Source organism: Solanum dulcamara, chromosome 4 (genome assembly GCF_947179165.1).
Source record: "Solanum dulcamara chromosome 4, daSolDulc1.2, whole genome shotgun sequence".
NCBI lineage: Eukaryota > Viridiplantae > Streptophyta > Magnoliopsida > Solanales > Solanaceae > Solanum > Solanum dulcamara.
In genome coordinates, this window is record NC_077240.1 from 25132543 (window position 1) to 25145469 (window position 12927).

At 33.1% G+C, this 12927-nt stretch overlaps 1 pseudogene; it reads right to left on the bottom strand.

Annotated features, from left to right (window-relative positions):
• Positions 1-966: 966 nt before the first annotated feature.
• Positions 967-10680, bottom strand: LOC129884893 (GDSL esterase/lipase LIP-4-like; annotated as a pseudogene).
• Between the last annotated feature and the right edge of the window lie 2247 nt (positions 10681-12927).

Consider the following 12927-nt stretch of genomic DNA (forward strand, 5'->3'; position numbering starts at 1 on the left):
ATATGAAAGTTCCAGTGCAGGTCTATAGTGATAGCAAAACTACAATTCAAATTGCAGCCAATCCAGTTTATCACGAAAGAACAAAACACATAGAGATAGATTGTCATTTCATCAGAGAAAAATTACAACAAGGCATGATCAAAGTTGACTACTTATCAACCCAAGAACAACCAACTGATATACTGACAAAGGGACTGCCTAGAGCTCAACATGAGCACCTTCTATCCAAGCTAGGAATTTTGAATATTTTTGCACCTCCTAGCTTGAAGGGGAGTGTTGAGATGTAAAGAAGGTAGTTAAAGGAGTTAGAAAATTAGTTAGAAGTAAGGGCATTATAGTCATTTTACCTAATACATAGTTAGAACTAACTAACCAATTAGTTAGTTAGTTAAGATTGTGTAATGATCTATATATGTATACAACAACTATGTACAGAAAAGATGAATTAGGGCATTTCATAGTTGAGCCCCAAAATAGAAAACTTCTCTCTTCTCTCTAATCTAACGCCTGTCTTCTTCATCTCTATTTTCTCCATTTCTGATCTGTGAAGGAGAAGAGCTCAAATAAGCTCAATATGAATATAGTTTTAATAGAGAATGTGTGAGAATTTTAATCAAAAGTTTCAAATCTTAATTAGTTCTTCAGATTTACTTATAAAATGAGGGAAACAGTTAACCCTTTATTAACTTTTTTTTCAAAATTAAATCTCATAATAACCTGCTTATAGTTAATTAAAAAAATATATATGTAATTGCATATAATCTTTTCTTCTAATTATTTTTATAAAAACGTATTTATAATGTTATTTAATATCTAATACAAATAAATATCAAAAATTAAAGTTTTAATAGTAATTAATAAGTAATATCTAGTAATAACAAAGAAGAAAGTCAAATATCTTTGGCATAAGGAAAGGGGCAGTGGAAAATCTCAACCATGCAGTCACTCTGGGGACCTGCTCTTTTCCGCTGCGCCAAATATTTTCAATATTTTGACCTACATACAAATTGTAATTTTTTAACGAAGAATGTTTACTTGCTTTATTAGTTATAGCTCCGTCCCTGGCTACAAAAGTGATGCAGGTCTAGAGGAGTAGTAGAATAATTAGTGGATAGTATTTTGGAAGCAACAATTGAATTGGCAAACTGAGTGTAGTGAACTCCATCCCAACATATGCAGAGCTTTCCTCGCACACAGTACGCATATTTTGGCGATAAGTTATGTTGGAATTATAGTTATAAGGCAGACCACCATAGCCACAACACACCATCAATGGATTTTGAATACCTATTACCGCATATCGGATTCAAAAATATTAATCAGCATAAATATAGGTTTTATTTAAAAAGATTATTATCCTACCAGCTATATAATATGTATAGTTCAAACGGAGCGCTGCCCAAAGTAGTACTACACCAATCAATGCATGTTGTGTATCAACAGGTTGAACCTATTAACGGATTGAGTTATACATTATAATAACCCGCTCAAGATAGATATGATCAATTTGAACTAGAGCATCAATTATGATTCAACTCGTCCAACTCAAAATCATTTTCATTTGTTTGTTTGCCATTTTTAATTTGTCTACTTACCAACTCAAACAAATAAGAGTTTTTTTTTTTTTTTTTATAATTTCTAAAAACAAAAATCAAGCAAGTGAAACTTTGAAAAATAAAACATATTTCAATTATTTGATAAGTTTTTTTTTTCTTCAAAAAGTTGGGCTACGTACACAAACTCAAATTAACCCATGCTTATGGATGGGCAATGCCCAAAATGACTCCTCAGCAAACACTGAAAATGGATAGTCCGGAATTTTTTGGCATCCGCTCATGGAGTAAAAATTGATGTTTTGCACTCACTTTCAATATCACTCATTTTCAAAATCATTTTTGTAATTCATAAATCACCCTTACCTTACGTACCTAGTCCAATTTATTTAACTATGAGCGAGTCATTTTTCATTGATTAAATTTGCCACACAATTAACACGGAGAATGTTGAAATATACAAACGAAACTCACCTTAAGCGCTTGAATTTGCGATGATGTCATACTTGATGGAATAGACATCCACATACACAATGGTTGCGTCCATTTGGAGCCTCAATTGTTCACAAAGAGCATGCAATTGATGGTTAAATGCTTTCGCAGCTTCGTTCATTGATTTAACGCATCCATACTCGTCAACATCGTTTGAGTTACTTGCATTACTTGTGGCAACCCTTTTTGGCAAACAACCCAAGGGTCCCGTGTTATGAATCCAGAAATTCTTCCCACCATATTTGTATATGCCCTGCCTTAATTAATTTTCTTTAATAATGAAGGTGGTCATTCAACATTCATCTCAATTTGTGTGCTTAGTGGAAAAGATCAAAAGGGAAACTCGACAAATTCATCTCTTCACTATTTGAATTGACTAATTTTGTCATTCGTTAGACTTTGAGCCCTATATTACCCACCCCCACCCCGGTTGAAAAAAAATAAGTGTCTTATTTTTATCTTGATACCTAAGAGATTTAATCTGAAGGTGTTGTTCCTGTATTCAATATAGTAAAATAAAAATATTTTTAAGATGAAAAAAAATACAATATTTGAGTTCATAAAATTTACTGTGTCTTTAAGAAATTTAATTCCGTCACTGTATCCGAGATTGTGAATTATTTCTTCCTATCATAAAACAGATAAATTATTAAAGAAGTAGCGTGAGGTACCTCAAACTTCAATAATTTCAGCGAACTCAAAAGTCAACGAAGTCACACTAAGACTCAATTTTGTTTGTAAGAAACTATATGCAGAAAAGAAGGAGAAATTCAATAATTAAAATTGAGGGAGAAAACCCCTATATTTATAGATAACAAAGAATAGTATGAAAATGTACTAATTGTACTTTATCGGAGATGTCACAATCCTTTGAAAAAGGAACAACCTTTCAAAAAGGTCACTACTCTTTGGAAAAGTCAAAACATTTCAGAATGATCACAGTCCTTTAGAAAAGGCACAACCATTCATAAAGGTCACAATCTTTCGAAAAAGACATAACCTTTCGTAAATGTCACAACCTTTTGAAAAAGTCACAAACCTTCATTTCACATTCACACCTTTAAAACCTAATAGAAAGTAGTTTTGAATTATATTTATAGTCAAATGTTAAGGAGTACATTAAACTTCTTAGTTTTCTTGAAAATTTTGGACATGTGGACTTCACCTATTTCATGTTGTAGCTCCGTTAATAACAAGGAAAAATATGACGTTTCACTAACAAATGAACCAAGAGTGTAGCAGGGAGAAAAGTCGAGCAATTTCTAATGCTACATGGACAAATTTGGACCTTTACCCAAAAGAAGAAAAAAAACTCACCAGGATTGCATCTTGAATTTCAGATATGAAAAAAGGGAGTAATTGGATAACTCGAGAAGCTTCTGAAAAGTAAGTGAATGCACCATCAAGATCATTCTGTCCTATGTCTATCATGTAAAGTGCGTTCTTCAAATCCTCTTTCTCAACCAAGTCTTCCAAACCCTGTCAAATTACAAGTCGAACAAATGTCACATTAATTGAGGCCGAGGACTTACCGACGTAGATACACTATCAATATTTTAAAAGGCAAGGTCATGAGCAGGACGTTTTACTTAGCACCACGTGAGACACAAGTGTTTGGCCAATGCTTCGCTCTGGGACGAATCTCAAACTGTCTTTTAAAACATTGGATACTACTATACCCATAGTAGATTACCTGTGGATTGTAACTGAAGATACCTCATAAATTGACGAACTTGAGTACTTAGACTAAATAAAACATTTTTGGGGAGTGTACTTGAACCTCCTACAGCAAAATTTGTCCCGTTCTTAAAATTCGACCTAAAAGATTCCAGATATGGAGACAAATAGCTCATGTTCAGATTTTCACCTGAGTCAGAAATTTTAGTAAGGAAAATTAAGAAGATATGAAAATATAAAACTTAAAATATGAATCTTACACATTTTTAAATGCATGCAAAAATTGATTGCAATTCAATCTTACGTGAGTTAAGTGCAAAAACTTATTCATGATTGAGATAGCTCCCGTGACACAATTGCATAGTCTAAATTTGAATATATTAAATAATATTTTTTCTGTCTCAATTAATATGAATCACCTCAGTCCCAAACATAATGACATATTTTTATATTTACTAATAATTTAACTTAAAATGCTTATTTTATCTTTTAATGAAATGATTTATAGGTATACAAACATGATTTGTTTTAGACCACAAATTTCATGTCAAATCAAACTTTCTTTTTTTTCTTTCTTATGTTCTATGCCAAATCAAACTAACTCGTATAAATTGAAAAAAGTACGTAACTTATAAACATTTGACAAATAAAATTTTATACACCTCTATGTAGTTGAAGTGATAAATAAACCGTGTGCTATTGGAAACTAAGCACACGGAGATAAACTTCACGGGCTCAATAGAAAAAGAGGAACTCTAATTACAACACACTATTTTTAATTATTATAATTTTTTCTTATTAGTTACTAGATATCGTTAAAATTAGGGATTCTGTTTATCTTGTTTCCTTAAAAGTAGATATTTATTATTTTATTTTATCCCTTTTTTATTTGCAGTAAGTATTAGTTAAAATACTATATACATTTTTAATTCTACCATTGATTTTTTTTCATAAGTATACAATTTATTAGGTGAATACATATCAATGTACATTAACACAAATGTATACTAATTTATTAGGTGAATAAGGATCAATGTATACCTATTTATTAGATGAATACAAAAAAATGAACATCATGCAAATAAATGCATATAAATTTGTCAGGTGAAAATTAATTTAAAAAATAATTAAATGTATACCATTTCGTTAGGTGAATACGGACCAAGGTATAACAATAGAAATGTATATCAATTTATTAGGTGAATACAAATCAATAAATATCAATGCTAACATATGTACACAAAATTGCTAGGTAAATTTATTAGCAGATGTATACATTATATGTAAGCAAACTAAGTTGAAAATTAATTTAAAGATAATTACATTCGACAAACAATATGTTTATCTTTCCTCATTGTCATTCGTCCTCAATTTCATCAACCTTTCGCTTTTGAGCAACATTAACAGAAGCAATTTGTTTTCCCTTCTATTGATTTTTTTTTAACGACCTAAACACTTTTTACTTATCGAAGTGTATTTGTATGTAAAGAATTTGACGTAATAGGTGGAGAATCAAGAAAATTGAAATTCTCATCTCCTTTTCTAACAAAAATTTTATGAGAAGTTGTATTACCAATAAAATTTAACAAAAATCGCAAAACGTCGTAACCTAGATTTTGTCCAAAAAAACTGAAAAATTTCCAGTTCTACAAGACGAAATTCACAATTTACGATCATGTATGAAAAAGAGATTTAAGTAGATAACTGTTGAGATGTAAAGACTAGTTAGGAAATTAGTTAGAAGTAGGGGTATTATGGTCAATTCCATCTGTCTTGCTTAAACAAACTAACTACCAATTAGTTAGTTTGTTAGTCTAAGTAACTGTGTATATATAGACATGTATATGTAATCAAAGTAATGAGGATTAGGGCATTCTTTCACAGAAGCCCCAATAATGAAAATATCTTCCTCTCTCTACTCTCTCTACTCTCTCTACTCGCTCTACTCTCTCTACTCTAACTTCTCTCAATCTTCATCTTCTTCTCTATACTGAGCTTAGATGTAAGAAGCTCAGTAAGAAGCTTAGAAAACTTCATGGTATCAGAGTTCGATCGCAGTAAGAAGCTCAGAAAGTTGAGTTCAGAAAGTTGAGTCAAAGACTCGGAAAAATCAGAGTCAAGGATTCAATCGAAAAATCAAGGTTCTAGCTAAGTTTTTTTTACAGATCTGAGCTTCATTGAAGCTTCATCGAAGCTCAAACTAATTTCCGCAACAAAGAGCTAAAAGGACAAAAGGATGACAGGCGAAGCCACAGATTCAGCTCAACGAGTGGCTGCATCAGGTTCATCAAACTCGGCAGGTAATAATGGACAAAGTATTGACTATAATCATCCATTATTCCTTAGTCCCACGGATGTAAGTGGTGTCAGTACCTGATTGCAATAAGGCAAACAATGCAGGTAAGGCCTTGTTTGTAACTAGAAATAGTGATGTGTGGATTGTGGATACAGGTGCAACAAACCATATGGTGTCTAAGATGGAGATGCTGCTAAAAGAGTCTGTACTTAAACTTGACTCTTCGAAGGATGTGTGTTTACCAAATAGTGATACAACTCAAGTAACTCACATTGGATCTTGTAGTCTACCATCTAGAAGTCTGATCACTAATGTGTTCCATGTTCCGGGATTCAAGTACAACTTAATGTCTGTTAGCAAAATAACCAAGGAGTTAGGGTGTTCAGTCTCTTTCTTCCCTGATTTCTGTGTTTTCCAGGAGCTCTACACTGGGAAGGTGAAGGAAGTTGGTAGAGAAGAGGGTGGCTTATATCTGCTATGGAGCCAATTAAATCAAGATATTGCAAGTAAGACTCAAGTCTCTGCCAACTCTGTAGATGCTGGTCAGTCAACAAACAAGGAATCCAATATGGAGCTATGGCATAAAAGGCTAGGACATGTATCTTCAGCTGTACTTGCCAAGATATTCAATATGAATAAAGTTAGTATGTGTAAGGTGTCTGAGTGCTTAGTGTGTCCATTTGCCAAGCAAACGAGACCTGTATTTTCTTCCAGCATCATCAAAAGCAGTAGCTGTTTTGAGTTGATTCATGTTGATCTTTGGGGTCCTTATAATACACCTACCTTTGATGGTAACAAGTATTTCCTTACAATTGTTGATGATTTTTCAAGAATGACTTGGCTATTCTTACTTAAGCACAAGTCAGATGTGTGTGTGTCTCTTAACCTCTTTCTAAAGTATACTAAGAATCAGTTTGGGAAGGTGGTTAAAGTTCTAAGATCTGATAATGGTACTGAGTTTGTTAACTCAGTATGTGATAGTATGTTTAAATCACTGGGCATTATACATCAAAGGTCATGTCCATACACTCCTCAACAAAATGGTGTGGCTGAGAGGAAACATAGACACCTACTAGAAGTAACCAGAGCCCTCAGATTTCAAGCTAAAATACCTATCAATTTTTGGGGTCACTGTGTGCTGGCTGCTGCTTATCTAATAAACAGAACTCCTAGTACTGTGCTTGAGTTTCACACTCCCTATGAAAGGTTGTATAGTAGAAAACCAGGTTTATCTCATTTGAGAACACTTGGTTGTCTAGCTCTAGCCAAGAACCTCACTGAACATGACAAGCTTATGCCCAGATCAAAATCAGCAGTTCACATGGGATATTCTGAAGTACAAAAAGGCTATATTTTGTTTGATTTGCACAATAACTCATTTTTTGTCAGCAGGGATGTTCAATTTAGAGAAGACATATTTCCATTCTCCAAGAATGATAATTCTACATCTCCACAGTTGTTTGTAGACAACCTACAAAGTCTAGGTAATATAGCTCCACAACTCCATCAAATGCCTCCATTCATAGTTTCAGGTACTGCTCCACCTGTTCTATCAGCAGAGGATACATGTGTGCATCCAAGAGGTGATGAGCAACACTGGGTGCCTACACAACCACCCACTGATGCAGGTGGCTCTGAGGTAGCTGAACCAACTATCACTAGAAGATCTGTCAGATCCAAACAGCCTCCCATTTGGCTGAAAGATTTTGTTTCTCTGACTGCCAAACAGGATGTCCAATATCCCCTGTCCAACTATGTAGCCTATTCACATCTTTCACCATCTCATCAGTGTTTTATTGTAGCTACATCCTCTGTGATAGAACCCACAAGCTATGCTGAAGCAATCAAAGATCCCAGATGGGTTGAAGCTATGCAGGCTGAGATCCAGGCCTTAGAAAGCAACAACACCTGGGAGATCACTTCATTACCTGCAGGAAAAAGACCTATTGGCTGTAGATGGATATACAAGGTCAAGTACAAATCCACAGGAGAAATAGAGAGGTTCAAAGCAAGGTTAGTTGCAAAAGGTTACAGCCAACAGGAAGGAATTGATTATAAGGAGACCTTCTCTCCTGTTGTGAAAATGGTCACTGTCAGAGCCATTCTCTCCATTGCTGTCTCTAAGAATTGGCACATCCATCAAATAGATGTCTTCAATGCCTTCCTCCATGGGGACCTTGAGGATGAAATATATATGCAGCTTCCTCAGGGATTTGTCAGTCAAGGGGAGAAGGTGTGTACACTAACAAAGTCCCTCTATGGGCTCAAGCAGGCTCCAAGGCAGTGGAATCACAAACTCACTGAAGCTCTAACCTCTCTTGAGTTCAAACAAAGTCAATATGATTACTCCTTGTTCATTAACAAGTCAGCAGAAGGTATTGTAATTGTCCTTGTATATGTAGATGACATGTTAATAACTGGTAGCAGCCTTAAACTGATAGAAGACACAAAGCAGGCTCTACAAAGAGCCTTCAAAATGAAAGACTTGGGGGAGCTCAAATACTTCCTAGGAATTGAGTTTGCAAGAACCACAGAAGGTGTACTCATGCATCAAAGGAAGTATACCCTTGAACTTATATCTGAGGTAGGACTATCTGCAGCCAAACCAGCAGGAACTCCCATAGACACCAACATCAAGCTCACATCAAGGCAGTATGATGATCATGTGAACAAGAAGCTGGAAGAATCAGAAGATCCTTTGGTAGATCAAGCTGCATATCAGAAACTTATAGGTAAGCTACTGTACCTCAATATGACAAGGCCAGACATCTCCTTCAGTACTCAGACACTGAGTCAGTTTCTAAATCAACCAAAAAGGTCCCATATGGAGGCTGCACTAAGGATTGTCAAATACTTGAAGAAACAACCTGGACAAGGTATATTATTGTCCAGTCAGTCAGATAGGCAGGTCACTGCATTTTGTGATGCAGATTGGGCTGCTTGCCCACTAACCAGGAAGTCAGTCACAGGGTTCATGATCAAGATGGGAAAGTCTCTGGTCTCATAGAAGGCAAAGAAACAAACCACAGTATCAAGGAGCTCAGCTGAAGCTGAATATAGAAGTATGGCCTCGACTGTATCAGAACTTGTATGGCTGCTGGGTATGTTGAAAGAAGTGGATGCAGATGTTGAGCTGCCTGTTCAAATGTATAGTGATAGCAAAGCTGCAATTCAGATTGCAGCAAATCCAGTATATCACGAAAGAACAAAGCACATAGAGATAGATTGCCATTTTATCAGAGAAAAACTGCAGCAAGGCCTGATAAAGGTAAGTTACTTACCAACTCAAGAACAACCTGCAGATTTGTTAACTAAAGGGCTGTCAAGGGTTCAGCATGAGCATCTTTTGTCCAAGCTAGGAGCTTTGAACATCTTTGCACCTCCTAGCTTGAAGGGGGGTGTTGAGATGTAAAGACTAGTTAGGAAATTAGTTAGAAGTAGGGGTATTATGGTCAATTCCATCTGTCTTGCTTAAACAAACTAACTACCAATTAGTTAGTTTGTTAGTCTAAGTAACTGTGTATATATAGACATGTATATGTAATCAAAGTAATGAGGATTAGGGCATTCTTTCACAGAAGCCCCAATAATGAAAATATCTTCCTCTCTCTACTCTCTCTACTCGCTCTACTCTCTCTACTCTAACTTCTCTCAATCTTCATCTTCTTCTCTATACTGAGCTTAGATGTAAGAAGCTCAGTAAGAAGCTTAGAAAACTTCAATAACAATGAAATAACACAATTTTATTAAATTGCATACACAGAGAAGATTAAACCTTAAGGAATGAAAGTTAAAATTTATGGGTAGAGAAAATTTAGGAGAGCAAAGATTTGAAATACTTTTGAAGGATTTAAAAAAGAGAAAATAGGGAGAAAAAAAAGATAAAACTCAACTTGTTGCAGTTAGCAATTAATGAATATTTCTCCTTTTCAAGAAAAAAAATGAAAGGAGCAATCAGAGTTGATGGTCCGTCATCTCGTCAATTATAACCCAGGAAAATTCTCTAGCCTTTAAAAAGCTAAAAACATTAGTTTTAACTCATATAGCAGCTGGTGAATAAGGTGAAGGTCATTTGTAATTACAATGGTGTATTAACTGAATTAGATATATTGTCTTAAATTTTCAAATAGATCTGAGGAGAACAGAGTTGAAAAATGAAAAAAATGAATAGGAATTATACTTTAATTGAGATTCATCAATGGAGCATTATTAGTAAAAATCCCATAACTTTACATTTTCTCCAGCAACCAAAACGCTCCTTTTTCCTTTCTCTTCAAGTCAAAAATAGAGAAACACGATGGGACGGTATTTCTTTTATCTTTTTTTCTGAAAAAAAAAATACACAGATAAATTAAACTATGTCATAAAAATTGAAACGCTTAGAATAACATAAAATAAGAAGAAGAGCTTACAAAGGAAGTCAAGAATCAATCGTCCATCACAAAATCTATCAGACGGCTGACGAAAGAAAATACGGCCATATGGAAATTCAAATGTGATTCCATGAGCAGCTGCATAACCACCTGTATCTGAGTTTGAATCTCCAAAATTGAAAATCACCATATTTCTACTACACTCTGAAGCAACAAATTGACACATCGAAAAACAGGCTGCTAATACAAACACACAAATACTTTTTCTACTACTAGTTTTCATCTTCATATATACTTGCTGCTTTAATAACAAATGAGTTTAAACTACAATGGCTCGAGTAAGAGGGGTTCATATGAATCAGAATTTTGGACGCTGAGCATCTATATATATCTGTATCTATATTTATATTATATTGAACTTTTTGTCATTTATTAAAAGACTTCACTTTTGATAAAATTATTTTTTACTAATTTTTTTTTAAAGCATATTAACTATCTCTATTACCTATTAACTATGATAATAAAAATTCTAAAATAATCCATATTCGGGATAGACCTATGACAACTCAACGTATCCTAAAATAATTTTAAAAAACCATTCTAAGATAATCTATTTTCGTCTATCTCTAGGTCACGCCTCCTAATTATATGTGCCTATAAAATAATAAAAATAATCCATATTTGTCAATATCTAGGTCTGCTCACACCTATAATCCTATACTTTATGAATGAATCCTTATTATATGTGCCTGTAAAATAATTAAAAAAAATAAATCCTAATTATATGCGAAAAAGTTTAGAAATAAATAGGATGAAATATTAATTTATGTCTTGTTTGGTTTATGACTGCACTACTTTTATAAAAAAAATTCTAATTTCATAAATTCTATTCATCGATCTTTTCTACAATTTGTTTTATTTCATCAATTGTTTCTACGTCTTATTTTACAATTTTATTGTCACTTTGATTCAATTTTCGGATTTTCTTTATTTTAAATTCTGTCTTTCCTGTTTTAGTTTCATGTTCTTCTACCTTTATTTTTTATGTTCTTGATTTGGACAAAATAATATTAATTGTTATGTCAATTTAAGTTGCTTAATTCAAGTTAGATTATGTCCTTATTCACAATTTTCATCTATTCAGGCAAAATGATATCTAAGGTACACTAATATCTTCAAATCATCAAATTTTTTTGTTATAAAATTATATATTATTCTATTATAATTTACGTGAATGATTTATTTCAGATAATCTTATAATGGTTTCTGGAAAAAAATTGATTAGCAAATTTGTGTCAATTAATACTTTAAGAAGATATAATTTTTATTGGATAATAAAAGTGTTAGTCATCGAAAGTAGAGCAATATATAAAAAAATTAACAAACGAAGGTATCAGAAAGACCATGACATTAGTTGATGAAGAGGTAATAATTATTATTTATTTGTATTATATTCTATATTTTTTTACATATTACATATATATTGTAATCATTACGTTTAAAAATAATAATCTTACAGAACACAAAAATTAACATTATACTTTTCGATGATCATGTTGTAAAGTGGGAAAAAGCCTTGTAGCAAGAAAATTTTTATTACATCATTATGATGCAACAATGGTGCTAATCCTAATTTTCTTTCGATAAACAAGGGAATTGAGATTGGATTTATCAACACTAAGAATGCAACAGTCACTTTTTTATCATTTCTTTTCAAACAATTTTGTTTCATTCGAAAATGCGGCATTATGTATCGAGGGAACAAGCTTAGGTAATTTCTTTAGATTTCATCAACTAATCTAACATTTAATATAAAATAATATGTTCCACCTATTTACTTAACAATTTCTTATATCATTACATATTTAATGTTATTTTAGATATACTTGATATCCTTGTGAGTTCAAAGGCCTTTATTGAAGGAAAAACAAAACGAAGAGAGATGGTACTTATAAATGAGAAGTAAATTGATCTACGTTTTACATATTTATCATTATAAAAATATGTATGAAAATTTAAAAAATTGTTCTAAAAAGGAATATCCTTTGTTGGAGGGAACATAAGGGATAAAGGATTGTTCCCACGAGAAGGTAGGGTGTTGATTGCATTCAAATATTATGTTCCAGGAAAATGATGAGCCATTAACTATAATTAAAGGAAGTAAATTACTAAATTGGTGGGAAATAGACTTCTAAATTTCCGGAAAGACATATATGTTTTGTTCAAGGGAAAGGAAGATAAAGTAGTTGCTAATTGATATATAAAAGAGTCAAGGGGGTAAGTGATAATGTAAAAAAGGATAGGAGGGTGGGAGGGAAAGGAAGTCAAGTGTCCAAAGTCCAAACTACATCTTGAAATACACTCACGTAAAATGCACATGATGTACGTTCTCTGTGACTTAATATAGTTATTCAACAATCAAAAAGACCGAAGATGAGGGTTATTTGTTTTCAGTGGATATGAGTTTAATTGGTCGTGAAAAGATGAGGGTACAGTATCTCAAAAAGTCATTCAACTTTGAAAATTTAGAGGAAAA